This window comes from Gekko japonicus, unplaced genomic scaffold, assembly GCF_001447785.1.
Source record: "Gekko japonicus isolate JY-2015 unplaced genomic scaffold, Gekko_japonicus_V1.1 scaffold782, whole genome shotgun sequence".
NCBI lineage: Eukaryota > Metazoa > Chordata > Lepidosauria > Squamata > Gekkonidae > Gekko > Gekko japonicus.
In genome coordinates, this window is record NW_015161973.1 from 750,469 (window position 1) to 755,990 (window position 5,522).

Sequence of the window (5,522 nt, forward strand, 5' to 3'; positions counted from 1 at the left end):
GCATGTGCCCGCCCCCTGGACTCCTTACTGCCGGAGCTCCGCTCCTGTGCGCTCCCGCAGGAAATGACCCCTGCCCTTGGAACAACCCTGAGGTTAATTAGGCTGAAAAAACAACCAGCCCAAGTTACCCCATTAAGCTTCATGGACCAAGAAGGTATTGGAACCTGGGTCTCCCAGATACTCAACACCCTTACCACTAAACCACAATCAGTTTGTGTACAATTAAGAATAATTTGATCTACAGATATTACTAAATGATGTTTGTTACTATACCACGGTAAACTTCACTTTCTGGTTTTTACAGGCTGACCAGTCATAAATAAATCAGATTTTCCTTAGGATCTTGGTGCCTCTATTTATATGTAATATTTTTGCTTGCAATTTTCTTTTTTTTGTTCTTTAAATTTTAAAAAGCAAAAAACAGACAACCATAGCCTTTTCAGCATAATACATTTATCTTGAACTGTAAACCAACACAGGTTGCTACTTAGGCCCTGTTCATACAGTGCGTTTTGGGCCAGGAGTGGGCCGGATTGGAGACGGAGCAAACGGGCGCGATCCCACGCCAACATCTGGCTGGCATTGCGCTCCCGTCTCCGATCCGGCCCTTCCCCCGATGAGGCGCATCAAAAGTGAACCACCTACCTGAGGTGGTTCATCCGGATGACGCGCCGCAAGCCGGGCCGTCGGATCGCCGGCGCGTCTTTGCGCCAGCGCATCCCTGGCTCCTAGCCGAACTGCGCATGCTCCGACATGCGCAGTTTGGCAGGCTCCCTGTCAGAGCTGTGTTTTCTCCCCGGCGTCAGATCGTGCCGGGGAGAAAAGGCGCCGCGGCCAGGGGATCCGTGAGATCCTGCCCGCGGCGTCTCAACTTTGGCGCGGCTTTTAAAAGCCGCGCTTTTAGAGGCTTTTCTCCTGCCGTGTGGCAGGGGCCTTTGTTGGTTTTTACAAAAATGCTACTCACCTTTCCCCCCCTTTGAACTTACTGTAGTACACAACACAAAACTGTTGTTTTCCTCCAGCTAACAAACAGCTTTGTCCTCCCTCACAAATGGAAGCTGCCACCTTTTAAAATCTTCCTTGTTTGGAACTGAAGCAGAAGTTCCCTTAGCTGTCTCCATTTTGACTGTTGCTCTAGGTTTATTGTTTTCACCTTGATTCCTCAGTCTGGAAGGCTCAATCAGCTTACTTAAGAAAAGTCCCAAATAGCCTGGTAGATACAGGATGTGTCCTCTTTCTTCTGCCACTCCCTCAGAGGACTAATTTCAGGTGTTACAGAAGGGAAGGTGTTAAAATTATTAATTTTTCCCTTCATTATTTTCCCTTCATGAAAATAGGAGACTCTTCATTCAAAGAGATAGATCAAAGTAAGAGTCCAGTAGCACCTTCAAGCTGCGGTGGCTCAAGTGGTTAAGATGCTGAACTGCAGGCTGTGGAAGGTCAGTAGTTCAGCAGTTCGAGACCCAGGGGTGCCGCATGACAGAGTGAGCTCCCGTCTCTAGTTCCAGCTCCTGCCAACCTAGCAGTTCGAAAGCAAGAAATTGCAAGTAGATAAATAGGTACCACTTCAGTGGGAAGGTAACAGCGTTCCGTGCGCCTTGGTGTTTAGTCATGCCGGCCACATGACCACGGAAACGTCTTTGGACAACGCTGGCTCTTCGGCTTTGAAACGGAGATGAGCACTGCAACCCTAGAGTCGGATTCGACTGGCTTTCGAGCAAGGGAACCTTTACCTTTACCTAGCACCTTAAAGACTAACAAAATTTGTGGCAGGGTATGAACTTCTGTGAGTCACTCCTCACTTCTTCACTGCTCTACAGAAGTGAGCAGTGACCCACAAAAGCTCATACCCTGCCACAAATGTTGTTAGTCTTTAAGGTGCTACTGGACTTTTACTCTTTTCTACATTCAAAGAGAGTTGCTAAGTTATTATTTATACAGCACTACCAATGTACACCTCTACTAAAGAAGGTCCCAGTTTCAATCCCCAGTATCTCTAGCTAAAAGATCTGGCAGTAAGTGATGTGAAAGACGTCTGCCTGAGACCCTGGAGAGCCACTGCCAGTCTGAGTAGACAATACTGACTTTGATGGACCAAGGGTCTGATTCAGTATAAGGCAGTTTCATGTGTTCATGTGTTTCATTTGTTTTTCCTTACTTGAGAGTACAGAACTTCCACGCTTCATTATTTCAAGCAATGTCTCCTTATATAAAAAAGCCAAATCATCTTTAAAATAACATTTAAAAACCTTGCCAAATTGTGGTGCTTTAAGTAACAAGTACTGAAGGCATTCATCCAACAGATACAGCTTTCCATATAAATATAGGGAGTGCTGCATCTATTGAATATCTCTGTATTGTTAAGCTGGTCGATAAGATACTCAGTTTTTTATACACCTTTCCAGCATAATAAGGGCTTGTTATGTATTAGGTCTGGAACATTCCACGACTATCTACCAGAGCTCTAGAACAATAACCCACCAGGACTCTGGAAGCAACCAATGAGAAACTAATACTATGTAAATACCCTATAGTTGGGAGTTGGGTGTGGGGTTTGCATGCTATTTAAACAGGGCTGTTGCCCTGGTGTTTTAGTCTTGTTCCTGAAATCACTTAATAGAGTAGAGCTGTTCACTGCAATGCGTCTTGAACCCAGTATTTAACAGGGCTATTTCCCCCCTTTTTTAAAAAAGTTGAGGAGGAAGTGATAGGAAACAAAATTTCCCCCCTAGATTTTGTAAAACATTTTTTTTAATTACTTAGTCAAAGAAAACAAAAGTTTTCTGGCAAGTGTCCCTGGGAAACAGGGAGAGTCTCTGCTTTTTCTTTGTGGGAGATTTTGGGATATATTTTAAAAAATGTAAGTGTGCTTCCCTTTGAACTGGAGTTCTTGATGATTCCGTTCCCAAATTTTGAATTCAGATTGAATTAAAAATTAAAGTCCTTGTTATGTATTGCGATGGAACCATACTTGCGAATGGGCTCGCAAGTGAAAATGCTAATAGCGTAGCTTGGAGTGCACCAGTTTGGTGTAGTGGTTAAGACTCTAATCTGGGAGAACCGGGTTTGATTCCCCACTCCTCCACTTGCACCTGCTGATGTGACCTTGGGTCAGTCACAAGCTCTGGCTCAGCTGTCCTTGAAAAAAGAGCAGTTTGTGTCAGAGTTCTCTCAGCCCCACCCACCTCACAGGGTGTCTGTTGTGGGGGGGGGGAGGGAAAGGAGTTTGTAAGCCGCTCTGAGACTCCAAGTGAAGGGCGGGGTATAAATCCAATCTCTTCTTCTTCATCATCACGATAGAAGGCTTGGATCCTAGAATGAACCAATAGATAGATCCGGATCCTAGCAGTAGCCAATTGGTAAACAATACTCTGTAAATAGCCTATCGTGGGATGTGGGGTGTGTGTGTTGGGTATGGTGTGTTTCATGAATATAAGCAGGGCTCTTGAGCCTGCTAATTTGTCTTAGTTTTGGAGCTGAAACCACTTAATAAACATGAGCTAATCATTCTACGCGTCTGAATCTAGTATATTTCAGTCCTTTAACAGAAACCTGACAAAACACTAATAAGACAAAAGAACATGACTGTGTGACTTTGCACATTCCCTCCTCCCCCCATCTCATTTAACCTGTACTGCTGGCTGTGCAGAGCAGGTATGTGTGTTATGTTAGTGGCAGCTGCACAAACTATGGATATCTGGTATGCTAACAAAGCACATGTAATTGCCTTGAGCAGGCAGCAGCATAGCTAAAACAAGACAGTGGGTGAAAGCTGAATCCCATGAATAAGTCCTTTTGCCTTTCCAGCATCACATTGCTATTAAGCCTAAATTTATGAATGGGAGTGGAGGCCCAGGTGGTTTGTCTAGGCACTAAATGTTTGAATGAGTTTAAATTGTAATGTAGCTCTTTGGTAATAAGTGCAACCAGAACCTGTGAACTTAGGCAGATCGTGAGAGGGAGGGCAGGAAGGGCTGCATCAGTGTTTAGTTCTTGTGGCCCTTTCTTACACGCCCAGGGAAATGCTGATTGCCACTTTGGGGTCAGGAACCACAGTAGTAGTTTATTAATATGGTCATTGATCAGGTACATAAAAGAACTGAATATACATCAGCCGGTAAAGCATTAAAATTCATACAAACACTATCCAGAATATCAGAGTAAAATATTGTTAAATAATTAGCCACTAACTACTAACAGCTTGTTTCCAGATTTTGATGGCCCACATGGCAAATTTTGCCATGTTTATTAAAGTAGTTCCCTGCTCTTTGTCAGCCAGCAGCTTATCTAAGTAAAATCTTTCATTTCTCCCAGGAAACCGAGAACAAATTGTGGTTATGTAAATGTCTCCAATACTTTGGTGCAACCAGAACCATCATGAGATTAAATATTCTATTTATTAATTTATTTATTTTTCATTTATTTACATTATTTATAGTTTGCCTTTCTCAGTTGGACTCAAGGCAGATTACAGAGAGAGAGCCGGTACAATCAACAGGATGGGACATTCAATAAACAATACAATAGGAATTAGGGTTTGCAGAACCAACCAGAAGTCTAAAAACAAAAGTGAAGCAAAGCATGAGTATTAGCATGACACATCAAATGATGCAAAAATTACATAGTGGGATTCTAGTTTCAGCAGCCTAAACACAATACTATAGACTATGGTCCCTAATACTTTATCCAAGTAAGTTTGTGAACCATTTAGTACAGCGCAACTCTATTGCCTACGTAGAAAAGCCCTCTTGAATAATTAAAGTTTGACAGTTTGCAGAAATCCCGGAGAGTGGGTGCCTGCCTGATCTCCTCAGGGAGGCTGTTTCATATGGTGAGGGCCACAAGAGAGAATTCATGTCTGTGGACAGTTGTTAAAAAGCAAAACACCACTTTGTTAACAAGCCAGCTTAGTGTAAGGGTTAAAATGTTGGGCAGGCATCTGGAAAACCCAGGTTCAAAGCCCCACTCAGCTACAAAGCTCACTGGGTGAACTTGGGCCAGTCACTCTCTTCGCCTAACCCACCTCACAGGGTTGATGAGATAAGACAGAGATGGGGAGAAAAATGTTTTAAACAGCTCTGGATCCCTGGGGGGGGGAGAACTAGGGCATAACTATTTAAATAAAGGAGTATTCTGGAATGCAGAGGTTATATACAAGCTGCTAAGGTGATTCCGCATCTTCCCTCTGAAAATGCCACGAGCATGTCTCTGCATCTGTAACATTTACAGTCCTCCCCACCCCGTTTCCAAAATGGCACTATCACAGCGCACGGATGCCCCTTATGATATCTGAGAAGTGCATGTGGGGATTCTCGGGGGAACGGGTTGCTAGTGTTACGTTTAGCAAATATTAAAATGCTGATTTCATTACCACCACCACCCTTTACACTCCCTAATATCCGCACACAGCCGGCCCACAGCTTGGACCCCCCCCCCCCCCCGCCTGCTGCCAAATGAGGAAAGTCCCCGGATCAGCCCTAATAAGGCCAACTCAGGGAGGAGGGAGGCGTGTCGAGCTCTTG